The sequence below is a fragment of the Carex rostrata genome, chromosome 30 (genome assembly GCF_964058835.1).
Source record: "Carex rostrata chromosome 30, lpCarRost1.2, whole genome shotgun sequence".
Taxonomy (NCBI): Eukaryota; Viridiplantae; Streptophyta; class Magnoliopsida; order Poales; family Cyperaceae; genus Carex; species Carex rostrata.
In genome coordinates this window covers 2555594-2572008 of record NC_135947.1, presented here as the reverse complement: position 1 = coordinate 2572008, position 16415 = coordinate 2555594, and the positions used below count along the sequence as shown (strand labels likewise).

Here is a 16415-nt window from a genome sequence, read left to right as displayed (position 1 = left end):
ACAATAATTATAGTAAAAAGTTTACATTGAATTTTTATTTTGTAACGGCGACTTAAAAGTTTTGAATTGAATTCTAGGTCATTGACCTAGTCAAAAATATAAAAAATTTCTTGAATAGTGGATGTCTCCATAAATCTCTTTTCCATTTTTTAGAGAGAAATAGTCTACCTAGTTTCTTTAAGATCATCACAGCAGCCGTTGATTTACTGTACTGTTTTGAGGCATGAATATGAAAATAATTAATTAATAGATAAAATGCAAATATCTGGCAGAGTACTCTGTTTCATGTTTTGAGATCAGTTCTTTTTTGAAGTACTGCTAGATTTGAGTCTTTTAATGGGCTGTTAATTATTCAGGGAAATTATAAAGGTAAATTAATTAGGTGGAAATAAATTTATGATGATAAAGAGATGGTTACTGATTGTAACTTAGAATTTTGTCTAAGCTTAGCGAAATAACAGTAGTAGACTGTAGACTTGAACTCATATTGCAAATGATACAATTGATACATATAGAAACAGAAAAGGTAAAATAAAACAAAGGCGACTTGTCCTTGGTGTTGGTGTTTATATAGATTGACATTAATTGGAGTAGCTAGAGACATGGACCTGGCCATCCATGTGCAAATGAAGCTATTGTACCTATTACATTTTCTGGGGAGAGTCTTTTATTTAATGATTGAAGTTAGTTGAGATAAAAAAAAATGGTTTATAATTTTGACCCAAATGTGTGCATATTTAAAATGTAGTCATATTTTAAAGAGATTCAGAAGAGGAGGGTTCAAATGCACTCAAATTTTTTAAATCATTTTTCTCCGTTTTTAAAGTCCGAATAGTCAATCCGAATCGTTAGATGTAATCTATATATTAAGATGTGCTTGGAGACCAAATTTTACATTTTTTGGATTTTTTTTTTACTATTTATTAAGCCACTTTGAAAATCGCTGATTTTACATTTTCTGGATCATTGGATCAGCGATTTTCAAAGTGGCTTAATAAATAGTAAAAAAATTTCAAAAAATGTAAAATTTGGTCTCCAAGCACATCTTAATATGTAGATCGCATCTAACGGTTCGGATTGACTATTCGGACTTTAAAAACGGAGAAAAATGATAGGGTGCATTTGAACCCTCCTCGATTCAGAAATAGTGTTGCAATTTATAATACATTTATAGATGGTTTATCTTTTATATTTGTGAGACTGAAACATCATCTCATCTGTTCCGTCTGTTTTTCTTTATTTTTTTCCCCTCTCGATTCAATGACTCGATCGTTTATCACTCTTATAGCTAGCTCCTCATTTGTGAGTAATATATATTTGATATTATAAGATGCAATATAACTGTATTTAAAAAAAATTCAACACTTGTGTTTCTCTACGACATGAATTATAGCGCGGCTATTTTTATTGTTTTATATTTTACATGTCTTTAGTGCTTCAAAGAAGAAATTTGTCAGTGCCCAAAATTACTATATATAAATTATTTTATATTATTCTGTTTTAAGTTTTTTAGTATTATTTTTTTCCCCATAGTGAAGTCTGAAGACAACCAAATAATAATAATAACAGGAGGAGGAAGAAGTATACTGGTATTACAGTAGATAAGGTTTACTTTAAAATATAATAAGGTTTATTTTAAAATGAGTGCAAACTTATGTTAAACAGTCCGAATCTGCATTGAAAATGAACACAAGCACAGCGACTCATTGATGCTCGTTCCAAACACAGGTCCTATTAAGTCTGTGGGCCTTGGCTCACTAGGACTGAATCTGATCCATATATGGATAATGTTCGTTTAAAAAAAAAACACTAAGGCTCTGTTCGGCGGCCTACCAAGGAATAGGAATGGAAATAGGAATCAAAATTTTGAACTAATTTTTACTGTTTATTGTGGGGAAAAAAAAAATTGGCTTTGAGTGAATTTTTTTCCCCACGGTGAATAGTAATCTGCCGAACAAGGTATCAAATTGCTAATTTTTTTTTAAATCCTCGAGCAAAAAGTATTTTTGAGAACAAAATTTTTGGTCCATCTGATCAAGATTACAAACACTTTATAATAGATGTATTTATACCAGTGTTGTAAATAACGATATGCGGTCGTCGGACAGACATATACCGTCAAGCGATTAATCGAAAATAATCGGCTATATTTGGAAATAATTGTCCGATTAGTCAGAAAAATTCATGACAGTTTGGTCACTGTAAATGACTATCCAACCGATTAATCGGCGTAAACAAATTTTTTTGCAACACTGATTTATACAAATATACAAAAAAAAAATGAAAATTAGCATTTGATCTAGTGACAAAGACAATATTCTCCGTGTAAGATATCATAAGATCAAAATTCAGATGAAAAAATTTCTTGTGAATATTAAATAATTGGATGGTTTGATATTTAACTTTTATGCAAAACAAATATACAAAAATCTAACAATCATCAAAACTAATGTTTAATTCTATTATAGAAATTCTAGACCCATGACATATTATTTTCTTTAAGTTTGTTGAAATTTATTCGAGCAAACGAAAACTCAACGAAAGCAGTTATTTTTAATTTGTTAAAGATAATTACAATGAAAGCAACAATATTTTGTAAATCATTATATATTTTTTTAGAATCACAACAACTACTATTAAAATAAGAAGAAACATACATTTTTAAGGACATTAAGGAACCATATCTTTTGAAAAGAAAATAAAAAATCCAAGCCACTTGTTAGAAGTGGGAAGAACCCAAGCTGTAGTAAAATAATTTGAGTAAGGTTTAAGTGTGTTATGGATAGCATAAGATTTTTCATGCTAAGATTTTAAAAAACTATCGTATAAATTTTAAACTTCAATCTAAGTATCTCAGTAAATTGGCTATACAATAAATTTGTAGAATACCAACTTTTATTATTATTTTTTTTAAATTACTATTTTTTATTATTTATGAAAGATAGCAAAAAATGAACTAAAATATTGACAATTTTCTTTTATTTTTAAGCTATTTTTTGTCATCGTTCATAAATCATAAAAAATAGTACAAAAAGTTCAAAAATAGTAAAAGTTTGTATTATACAAGTTTATTATATAACTAATTTAGATAACTACTTAGATCGAAGTTTAAAATTTATACGATAGATTTTTGAAACCGTAGCTCGAAAAACCTTATGTTATTCGTAGCACCTAATCCTTATTTGCAATGTTTTTCTCAAACTAAAACTCGTGGCCATCTAACAAAGATTCAACGAACGAAAGCTGTAAAAACAAATTGAATCATCTGGCAGCACAATAAGAACGCGAAATTTTTTGCAGACAAAACATACATAACATGCTTTAATTTTTTATTTCTTCATTTAAAGCCTCATCACATTTTTTTTTATTTCGCCAATGTGTGCCAATGGGTCCCGCCAATGGGGCGCATGACCCATTTGGGTAAGCCAATTAGTGTTATCATCTCACTCGCGTCACAGTCTACTACAAAGTTTGGTATGTAGAGCTTCGTTTGATTAAGTGAACTAATTTAGATGCTAGATCACAATTTATGTGTGAATATTGAGGAAAGTTGTGATAGTCTCTGATCTTTTCAGAATTTTGTTGGTAGGTCGCAAGATTTTGCTCTAAATGTCACACTCTATTGCGCAAGATTTTTACAGAAGATTTCATACAAAAAAAAATAATAATAACCAACGGCCATAATTAAAGCAACGTTATTTTAAATGACATAGATATTTTTATTTTTATTTTTAATTTCAATTTTTATGGTTGAAAGAAGTGAGTGCATATAACATATTACAAAAGAATTTCAAATAATTTGATTATGACTCCATTTTATTTAATTAATAGTTTAATACCTAACATTGTTTTGGTATTTTGGCGGAAACTAAAATTAGCAAACAAAAATAGACGCATATATATTCAATAAGGAAGCATATATATATTTCAATATTCAACAGAAGCATACTAACCACTAACAAATTCATCTTGTTCCACCAACAGACGCATCTTCTCCTTTAGTTTCTATATTTAAATTTTAAATGGTAATAATAGAATTAAATGGAAAAATAATGGAGACGATAATTATATAATTTAAATTATTATGAACATTTTGTAAGCAAAAACAATAATAACTTATTTTTTTGAGAAGTTACAATTATCTTCATTGGTTTCAAGTAGATCAAGCAACAATTATATTCTAATATTTGTAAGCTAATTTTTACAATAATTTGTTAAAAATACGCATTAATTTAATCTTATTAATTGTTTTGCTTAAACATTATAAGGATATTTTCAAAGTCATGTAACTTTAATCAGTCCATTGACTTAACAATAAAAATAATTGTATAAATTTACATAGACATTGTATTCCTAATTAAATGTGATAAGTACAACAATAGACGATACGATACGGGTACAAATACGGTAATACAATACGTATCGGATACGGATATGAACCATGTAAGAAGTATCGGGTAACATAATTTCAAATCTATTTTAAATATAATAAGGTTTACTTTAAAATCCGTGCAAACTTATGTTAAACAGTCCAAATCTGAATAGAAAATGAATTAATGCACTGCGACCCATTGATGCCCCTTCCAAACACAAGTCCTGTTAAGTTTGTGGGCCTTGGGCCTTGGCCCACTTGGACTGAAACTGATCCATAAAAGGCTAATGTTCATTTGAAAAAAAGAAAAAAAAACAAAAAGAAGAAACCAACAATAAGCCATCAGATTGCTATTTTTTATTTTTTATTTTTGAAAAATCCTTGAGCAAAATGTATTCTTCAGAACAAAATTTTTGGATCATCTGATCAATATTACAACCACTTTTGAATAGATGTATTTATACACATATACAAAAATCTAACAATTATTAAAACTAATGTTTAACTTTACTGCAGAAATTCTAGACCAACAACATATTTTTCTTTAAAGTTCGTTGAAATCATTAATTCGAGCAAACGAAAAAGCAATAAAAGCAGTTTTCTTTTTATATTTTGTGACGATAATACTAAAATGAAACCAATAATATTTTGTAAATCATTACCTGTTTTATGAAATCACAAAAACTATTAGAATAAAAAGACAAAAAAAATTAAGGACATTAATTAAGGAACCATATATTTTTGGAAGAAAAAAAAAACATCAGAGCCGTCTGATTGAAGTGAGAAGAACGAATGGTGTAGTAAAATAATTTTGCAATGTTTTTCTCAAACTAAAGTATAGCATTTTTTTAGGAAATTAATTTAGTTCCCAAAAAAACATGATTAGATAAAGGATGAGCCGTGGAAAAAATCCCTCCTGTCATCCGATTATCCAGATCGTGATGGCACAAAATCGGGCGTGCCAATGGATCGAATTCGGATTACTTCTAAGCGGGCGTGCCTAGGGGTGGCAACGAATCGAACCGAACCAAATTTATTCTAGGTTTGAGTTTGGTTTGAATTAATTTCGAACCGAACCTGGATTGATTCGTTTCGAACCGAACCAATTTCGAATCGAATTAATTGCGAACTACACATTTTTCGAATCGAACTCGAATCGAATCACGAACTAAATTATTTTTTAGCAGCCCTAGTTATACCGGTAATTTATACATTAATTTTTTCTCGCGGGACAAAATTCACATAGCTTCCTTTTACCGGCATGAACTATGAAATGAGTGTTTTTAAGTTGAAAATTTGTAATGAAAAAATATATCAGAGACGGCTTTCCTGGTATGAACTATGAGAGACAACCGAAGAGAGAGGAGAGACAGTCATCTAGGCCGGAGAGAGGAGTGACAGCCAGTCGCCGAGAGCGTCGGCTAAATTTTAGAGCTAGAGGGAGAGTGAGTTAGGGAGAGGTGGAGAGAGAACTAGGTTATTGAGATTTGAGAGCGAGTAAGTGTCGGCTAAGTTAAATTATAACTCTCTATCTTGGATTTTAATTTCATCAGGTAAATGGACGGCCGATGTTATTATGAGATTCAAACCATAAAAGTAACCGAACCCATTTCGATCGAACCAGGCTAGGTTTGAGTTTGGTTTGAATTAATTTCGAACCAAACCTGATTTGGTTCGTTTCAATTCGAACTCATTTCGAATCGAATCAAACCTGAATCAAACCCGAATCGAATCACGAACTACGAATTTTTTTGCCAGCCCTAGGCGTGCCAATGGTACTTTCAAGCCTGATTTCTTATTGTTAAATAATGAATTTCTTCGTTCGCTTCTATGCGAATGGGACGAATTCGTATCCTCTGCGTTAACTCAAAAGGGAACCTTGATCATTCAATTCGTTTTAAGATTTGTACAGATTAAATTCACACTAATATTAAAGGGATCCTATATTATAGGCAAAAGCCAAATTTGCTCCGTTTAAAATCAAACGGTTAGGATTTATTAACTCGAAAGATTCCTTTTTGAGTTAATGCAGAAGATACACATTCGTCGGGGGCACCATCATTATATAGAACAAGTTTGACCTGTGATGAACTTATTTTTTTTATTTTTAAAGTTCAAATCTGAACGGTTAAACGTGTTCTTTATATTTTCATATGAAAATATATTTGAAGAACAAATTATATATATGAGTTGGGCTATGATGAGTTGCGAAGTAAGCGTCTTATTTTACTTCGTGCTTATATCTCCGTTTTCAAAGACCCAAATAGTTGATTCGAATCGCTCAACATGATCTCCATATTGAAATATGGTAGGAGACCAAATTTTATATTTTTTCAAACTTATTACTATTTTTCTAGAATATTTCAAATTCACTGTTTTTATGATTTCCGTTCAAAAATTATGGTTTTCTACCTATCTAAAAAACTAGTAAAAAATTTCCAAACAATGTAAAAAAATTCTCCAAACACATTTCAATATGGATATCATGTTGAGCAATTTTGATTTTTATGAAACCAACATGATTAGAGAATTTTTATAAATCATAATTAGAAAAAAGATTTTTATGAAATCATAATGATTATTTTTTTTAACAAAAAAATTATAAGAACTGAAATGTCATTTCGAATCCGGAAAAAAAAAATTTGTGGGACCGAAATGGCAATTAGGTCCTAGGCATTTTTACAATTTTTTAACATATTTTTTTTTCTCAAAATCGGTGAAGATGGTTGGGAACTTGGGATTGAAATGTCATTTCGGTTCAAAAAAAAAAAAAAAGACCGAAATGATATTTCAATTCTTATGATTTTTATAAAAAATAAAAATAATTGTGTTATGGTTTCATAATTTTTTTTTTTTTGTTTATAAAAATAATCCACTAAAGAAGGATGAAAACTTTCACTAGTCACAACAGATGTTCGGTCAAACAGATAGTTGTATTTTACCCTGTTTAAATATCTTTTGCCTCTTCCCTTTCTCAAAAGAAGTTATTATTTATCTTTTGCCTATTCCTTTTCTCAAAAGAAGTTATTATTTGTTGCTGACTTGCTGTTGCGCTGCAATTTGTACAACTGGCCTTAACTATGAGCATTCCGAGACAAAAGGACTGGCAACCTAGTCAAGTTGAATTATTAGCCTCAAGTGAGTCAAAGTCCTCCATGTTGAATGTTAGCAAGTAACATTGTCAGGATCCTCTGTAGCCGTTTATTTCTAGAAGAGGCTCTGAAGCTGTGTTGACTGTTGAGTCGGAAACATCCTTCAACCAATAAAGTTTGATGTAAGTTACCAAGTTTAACTACACTATGGTTTCCTAGGAAAAGCCACGAGGCCCACGGCTTCATGAGTCGACGTGACAATTATTTGTTAGAGAAAAGACACCATAATTATGTCGCATGAATATTGGGTAGATGGGGTCACAGGGAGGATAATAAATTTAAGGTGTGTTTGTACTGCAACCATTTGCGTGCCTCTTCTGCAATATATTGTTGAGGAATTACATAGATTAAACAATTACGTTTTATTTAGATATCAAATAATTATATCTCATCTAAAGTTTAAATGCTTACACCACGGAGAAGGAGAAACAATTCTCTACCTTAATTTAAGAATCGTTCTATGCCAAAGAGATCAAAAACATAAATCATAAGTGCGGAACATAATACCTGATACTATGTCGTTTGTCATGGAATATCCAAAGTCACAGTAGAGCAAGCCATCTCCGTGAGCACGAGATAAGTCTTCAATGACAAGAAGTCATTTTTATCTTTTGTCGTCGGGTTAAGAAATAAGTCTTCCAAGACAGCAAGGTGTAACCCTTGGGAAATCCTCTCCAAATTTCCTAATGAATGTCTCTTCTCTATTCTTTGATGGTAGAAGAAGAAGAGAAAGCACATAGAATTGTGTTTTTCTTAAAAGAAAAACGTATGTTCAGTTTCTGTGTTTTTCTTAGTTACCTTGTGCCTTGGAGACCAATTCTTATATATGATAACCTTTTTGGTTACCTACTAATTTGAAAAAGGTATAATGTGATGTGCATCAAAAGCTGTGCTGGCACATCAAAAAACTGTGTGACTGCATCGATATCCGTGCGAACTGCACAACCCTCTATAATGGCAGTTTTCTGACATCTGAAAAGATACTTTTTTTGAATTGCAAGTTTCTAAATCAGTTCATCAATGATTTGATCTTTGTCTAAATTGTTCTACACATTTATGGACCACACCCTAATGAATATATTAATTATTTATTACCTTATTTTATCATTTTAATTGACAACTATATATAACAGTAAACAATTCATAATTAGATTACATATATGCTCAATGTTGACATTAAATTCAATAAACTTGGTAATAAATTCAACATATATAGCGGCAATTGGCAACACCAATTGATTCCTCCCCGGTATTGAACAAGAAAATCTTTTAAAATTAGTTAATGCTGACCGTCCTATTAACTTTCCACGAATCTCAAAGCATAAATAATACTAGCCCCTGTGCTATCCCTGAATATGTACCTAACATAATTGAGTTAATTTGAACCGTAAAATTACAGATCTCACTGTCTAATACTGAGAGGATACTTGTCCCAAGTCCCAACAACAGATCTAGCCTATATGTGCGGACTTATAAAAGAAAATAGCAATTTGTATATTTTTCGGTTGAATTTAATACATTTTTAGTTGTTGATCACTATCAACGTTCTAAATAGCGATTATAGCAGCATAGCGGGTAAACAAAAAAAAAAAGCTATTGCGAATAGCGTAGCTATAGCGAAAACTATCATACATAGCGATTTTTCCTTTTCAAACTTTATATTATATATTTATACTAATTATCAACATAATCAATATTAGAGAATTGATGTAACAACTAAATGACAACTAATCTAAGTTTATACTTTTTATCAATTACACAAATAAGAAGGAAAAAAAAATCTAAAAAGTAACATTATTTAATAGTTTATACTTCATAGTATTACATATTATAATAGAGAAAGAGCAATTAATTTTTTAAAGTAAATGAAGTCACTATACATATTTAAACATTTTATATATTATAATAATAATCAAAATTAGCTTTCAATTGAAATGAACGATAATAATTTTACAAATGAATACTATGCAAAGAGCAATCAAAATGAAGAATTAATATTTGAATATTTCTCAATATAGAATGATAGAATAAATCACAAATAAAAATAGAAGCATATAGTTTGGTTTAGTATACTTATCGTAGAAGACCATGTATCATTAGAAATAAGAATAGAAGTACAGAAGTCCATATAAATTGTAAAAAAAAAATCCATATAGCTTAGCGGTAGCTATAGTGGGTCTCATATAGCAGTAATAGCGGTCATAGCTGAGTTAGCGCAATTTTATTTCATAAATTAGCGTTTATTGTTCTGAAAAGCTATAGCGCCGCTATAGCTAGCTATTGAGAACACTGATCTTAATTATATGACTCTTGTGTGTCGTCATTTTTTCTTTCTAATTTAAAAAATATATATTTGATACACACAAGGTGTAATGTTACTGTTAAAATAACAAAAACATTTATTTTGGCCTTTTTAACTCAGTTATTTTTAGTTTTTTTTTAGTTTAAGAGGGAGAAGATAGCAAGAGAGACATAACTCAAAGTAATTTGTATTAGGAGTAAGGCTTGGGTGCTATGGATAGCATAGATGCCTATGGTGCTACGGCTAAATATTCGAGTTTTTAAAATCCTAACGGTCAATCCGAACCATTCATCTTGTTCTCCATATTAATAAGTGTTTGGAGACCAAATTTTACATTTTTTGGAAATTTTTTTACTATTTTTTTAGATAGGCAGAAAATCAAATATCTGAATGGTGCAGAATTTTTTAGATCAAGTGATTTTCTACCTAGCTAAAAAAATAGTAAAAAATTTTCAAAAAATGTAAAATTTGGTCTCCAAACACATTAATATGGAGAACAAGATGAACGGTTCGGATCGACCGTTAGAATTTTGAAAACTTGAATATTGAGCCGTAGCTCTCTATGCTATCCATAGCACCCAAGCCTTACTCTTGTATTAGACTTAATTCTCTCTCATGCAAGAGTACATATTAAAGATACAAAGTTTAACAGGTCCGAAGAGCAATTTGGGTCAAAAGTCAAAACATAACAGTTATTACGTGACAAATCATGTTATTTATTATGTCCACAATTTCAACATTTCGACAAAAATATTATGTCTCTAAATTTTATAGAAAACTTCAGATTTAAATATTTTTGTTAAAATAAGTAAATTAGAGCTTTTCAAAAAAATCTTAATAACACAAGTTATTGCTAATAATAGTTACAAATGCTATCTACCATCATCACTCATAATTGAATCTTAATCGCATGTGCATCTCCATGATTGCACGCAACCCCAAAAACACACACGCACACACTAGTACTTGTTTTATAGTCAGGCTCATAAATATCTGAAGCCTCGCCTCATAATTTTCCTCGGCATAAATGTCCTTTCATCATTCTGCTTCTTGACGAGAAAACTGCTGACATTTTCTATTTAGACAATTGAGTACAAAGGAGCTAAAATGTAAATAAAATTAGAAGGACGATATATACACCCACATAACTTGGCAAGGTCAATGTGTAGTCGTTGTAAAGAGATGTAAAGTAGGTTGATAATAAGACAAGAGGTACCAACTGATAACAGGGCAGACTAAAAAATAAATTCAGACTTTTTTTAAAACATTATTATATAATTATTTTAAATACAAACATATTTTTGAAATTTATTTGAAAAAAAATGATAAATAAGTATATTTTGAAAAGAAAATAATCAGAAGTAGGCCGGTGCTTCTAAACCTACGTGACTCCGCCACTGACTGATAATGAGAATGTGACTTGGGATAGTGATGAGACAGAAATTGAAACTGATAGGGGTTTGCTATTTGATCGAAGCTATATATGGATGGATGATGGAGATTTGTGTTTTGGCTGTGGATTTGCTTCTGGTCTGTAATATATGTTTTTTTTTGGTTGGTTGTAAATTTGCTATGTTTTTTCAAATATTATTTTTAAATGTAAGTTTTTACTGTAGATGTTTTTTTTTTGGTCTTCGGATATTGTCTAGTGTTTGTGTGTGTTTCTTTTAGAGAGAAAAGGTAACGTCTCCGGGCTACAGTTCTCCGAAAATTTCTGCGTATAAAAACCTTTCCTTTTTAGCTTAGTTCCGCCGGTAACGGAAGAAGTACTTTTTCGGCCACGCGCTTTTAACTGCCATAATTTCAAGTACAATATGTATATTCACAGAATAATATTTGTATGTTCACAGAATAATATGTGTATGTTCACAGGATGATATGTGTATGTTAATAGGATAATATGTGTACGTTCACAGGATAATATTTGTATGTTCACAGGATAATATGTGTATGTTCACAGAAGGTGGTCCCCAGTTTAACCGCCGATTGTACTTCAATTGTACTTTGTTCGTTGACCACGCGTTTTTAACAGCTTTCACGTGTTTTCATCTGGGACCACGCGGTTTCATCTGCAGAACATCCATTGAACTTGTTTATAGGATTGTTTTCATAGTATTACTGGATCTAATGAACTTGTTTATAGGATTAGTGTAAAAAGTCCAGAGATTTTCGGGAGACTGAGGGCCGGGGACTGTTAGCTGCTTCCTTTTTTCGAAACCAATAGAAGTCAAACCTCCATTTATATTAACTGCAATTGGTTACATGCATATGTTGAGTTTCTAAGAAAAAACTCCGAACAAAGAAAAAAAATTGGATCATTTCTCAATTTGTGCATGTCATTCTTGCACATAGACTATGCTAATCTTCTTTGTATTGCTTTTACAAGAAGTTTGCTAATTAGAAATATCCTCAAAACACAAAATTTATTCCTCTTGATTACCAAGCTCATAGTACATAATTTTACAATTTGATTTTTCACTTCAAAGTATAATTAAGGTGGTTTTCATGCTTTGATTAGTTTATAGGTGGCCCAATTGTGCACTTGTAACGGTGGAATAGATCACATACAACAAAGAAATTAAAACTCAGATAAGATGTCGACATGAATAGAATGACATTTTGTTCGCTATTATATATAAATCAAGGACAACTGGACCAGACTTGGGTTGGTGAGAAAAGAGATTGAGATTTTTTTTTTTTACATAGATTTTTTATTAGCTTATTCAATAAGGAAAAAAATATAAAAGAAAAAAGAGTTTGTTAACTTATGCAGTAAGAATATGAGTAAAAATTATTTCATATTTATTATTCTATATAGTAATTGATAAATACAAAATCAAATATGATAGTTTACACTATAGTTTTATTCAATAAGTGATCAAATTAATTTAATTTTTAATTTAGTAATTTAAATTCTTTCTAAAATAATGGGACAGTATGATGTATATTATGTATACTTTAATGCAATATATTTATTAATTTGTTATATTATTGAGTTAGATAATTATTTATTATCTATGCATTACTCATTAATCTTAGTACGGATAAAGTTAATGCTTAATTGTGAAGCATATATACGAGAAAGACCAAGAGTAAATTATTCCTGAATTGACTAATTTTAGTATCTATCAATCCATACTATCCATCACACTTCTAGTATTTTTTTTTGTTCTGAAAGATTATAAAGATATGGGTTATAGAATGTCAGAATAAATAGAGACCAATTCTCTTCTCTCTACTGATCCGAGTGATATGGGCATTTCCAAAAATTGAAGGGCTTATTAGCAAATGTTTGGATATTTGTACCATATTCTATATCTTTTCTCCACGATATTTCCGTAAAAATCGAATCGCCGGCCATTTTTATTAATAACCTAATTTTTTTTTAAAAAAAACTGCGCCTTCGTTTTTTTTTTCAAAACTGCCCTGACCGCTCGGTCTATGGACGGCCCACCCTCCTAGCAGACCGTCTGGGGCAGGGGCGGTCCACTAGGACTAGACCGCCCCTCTGCTGGGCGGTTCTCTTTTTATATATATATATATATATATATATATATATATATATCTTAATATTTTCATTTAAATAAAGTTTATTTTTTTACTTAGGGTGTATGCCAAAAAATAAGACATTTGATATATTTATGAGTGATGTCGTAATTTTTTTATAACTTTGATTTGATTTGTCAATTGGATATCACAAGTCTAAAGATAACACTAATTAAGGACTTAGCTTTGATTCAAAAATTTCCAAACCAGCTTGTTGATATTTCAAAAATTATGATTAAATGATATGTTGGAGTTTTGATCTTTTTCTCTTTATTTCTGGTACTAAAAACAGTAGTGTAGAGCTACTAATATATGTTCAAACCTCAAATTAGATCTCTATCCATACACAAAGCACTCTAGACTGACCTCTGATATGGTACCAAGTCCAAACTCAGCAGCCAAGCACTAAGCAAAGTCCATTGGTATAGTGCAATGCACTAAAAACACCAAATTTGACCTATGCTGGTAAATCAACAAGTATGGACTGATACAGGGACCAAATTGCAAAAGTGATTATACCAGCATGTAGAGCATTCAAAAATACACAGAATTGACATAAATTTCAATTTATTTGGATTTTTTTACAGTTAGTTATGAATTTTCAAAGTTCAACTTTCGAAAAAACTTTAAACAACTATAACTTTGGCTAGGAAAGTCGGATTTGCGCATATGACCACTTTTCGGAAAGGAGGGACGAGACGGATCCGAATATCACTCCGGGGGAAACCCCCATGTATCAGAAGCATCAGAATTTAAAAAAAAAACCGTCATTTAGTGCCTCAAAAATTCGGTTTAAGTTTTCGTTCAACGGTAGGCATACAATGATCGGTATTTTGTTTAGTGAAAAACCTAAGATATTATTCAAGAATTATCTATATAATTATTTTAAAATGCATTTACTATTTATTGTGTTCGTTTGTCTATCTCCGAGTAAATGATATATGTTGACAATAATCAAATAATTCAATTATTCTTTAAAAAAAGAAAAAGTTGACATCACTGAAGCAATCTTACCATATTTCGTTGTGTATATTTGAATAAAATAAATTATTAATTAGTGTTATCTTTAGATTTGTGATATCCAACTGACAAATTAAATCAAATTTATAAATATACCACTCATAAATATTAAATCAAAGTCCTTAATTACGACATCTCACTCATAAATATATCAAATGTCTTATTTTTTTGGCATACACTATAAATAAAAAAAACAAACTTTATTTAAAAGAAAATATTAAGATCTCTAAAAAAAAAAAAAAAAACTGCCCAGTAGAGGGACGGCCTGCTAGGAGGGTGGGCTGAGCGGTCGGGACAGTTTTTAAATTTTTTTTTTTTAGGGTATTAATAAAAATGATCGTATTCAAAAACACAGAAAAGGCAAAAATAAATAAAAAAAATGCTGTTTTAGTAACATGTTCTCCGCAGCAAATCCCTCTTGTAAGGGCTCAGCTGTCCTTTCCTGCTCCCCTCTTTTCTCTTTGCGAGCACGAATCCTCTCAAGTAGCTGAAATTTGAAGTTAGATCATAGACCGTTTGATAATAATCACCGCCCAAGTTAGAATGCACGGGGACCTTTAATATTCGCTCTAAATCTGATCAGACGTTCAGATCGAAACTCAAAATTGGAGTTAACTCAGGCGACAATGTGACATGAAATATCTTTTTGGCCTTTTTTGCTCTTCTTTTGAACTTTTGAAATTTGTAATCTCAGTCTTCCTTCAAATTCCTGGATTACCTCTCTTTTTCTTCTCCATAAATTTCCTCAAACAAACCTCTGATCCTCTCTCTCTCTCTCGAGTCTCGAGCGCGCTTCCATGGTGATAGGTTGGTTCAAGAAGCTTAACTCAAGGACATTCCAATGGCCATGGAGCTGGACCATCAGTTCTTCTTCGCCTTCTGCTTCAGGCTCGTCATGGCGAGGTTTCCACCTTGGTTTCTCTCTCGTAGATGACCTTCTCTTTCAGATCCTCTACTGTGTTGAGTCAGTTGTACTTGTCTTTGCTTTCTGCTTCTTTTTTCTTTGTTGCGGTTGCAATATCTGAGCAATTATTGATCCCAGTTATGGTTGTTCTGGTACGTTCCGTGCGCCTCTTGGTGTATAACTGGTGGGGGGCTAATTTTATATGCACTCAACCTGTTTGTGACTATGCTTGTATGAATTTTCTTCACTAACTTATCCTTTGAATTTTGCGATTAATTAAAATGAGTTAGTACAAGTGCTACCGATGGATACTAATGGAAATGACTGTATATAGTGTGGATTTCATTTACATTTTACATGTTTTATTTGCTTTCTCTAAGTAACCGGATGATCATTTTTTTTTTCAAACGAAAAAAAATTAAGAGATAAGTTGTCTTTCTAAATATGTGGATTTCTAAGAGATAAGTAGTGAAACGAACAAAAATATATATAGAGAAAATTTATTGTTAAGCATAATTGGGTCGTTGGGTTTTTAAAAATTGTTCCGAAACCAAAGCAAAACGAATTTGGTACTTGCAAAAGCCCATTTTTTGTACATATTTCACATCCCATTTGACAATGAAAAGCGATAATCTACTTTTGAGCGCTGTCGCCTGTCTGTGATTTTCATACCGTACGATATGAGCATTAGCGTTTCCATTGCTCGGTTGTGTTAAATTTCAACCGTTCGATCTAAATTGGCCGACTCACAGATCGTAAGAACCATGAAAATGGAATGCAATACTATTGGAGAGGAACCAAACATGAACCCGCGTAGAGCTTCGAGTTGATCGCAGAACCATAGATTCTGAAATCATCTAGACTAGGGCTGTATAAAAAGCTCGCGACTCGTGAGTTACTCAAACTCAGCTCGGTAACGAACTCGCTAACAACTCGTTCGTTTAAAATTCGAGTTATTCTGACTCGAGTTGAGTAACTCGTGAGTTAAACGAGTTGAGTTTGAGTTGGACTGAACTCGCTCGTTACAACTCGTGACTCGTTTGATTGATGATTTTCTTCGTAATTTTTGACCCATTTTATTTTTCCAACTAGATGTGACTGACTCAAGTTGACCCAATT

At 31.2% G+C, this 16415-nt stretch overlaps 1 non-coding gene across 1 annotated transcript; it reads right to left on the bottom strand.

Moving 5' to 3' along the window:
- Positions 1-12130: 12130 nt before the first annotated feature.
- Positions 12131-12231, bottom strand: LOC144547122 (U6 spliceosomal RNA). The gene has a single exon (XR_013509010.1). It is a non-coding gene; the product is annotated as a U6 spliceosomal RNA (small nuclear RNA).
- Positions 12232-16415: the final 4184 nt, after the last annotated feature.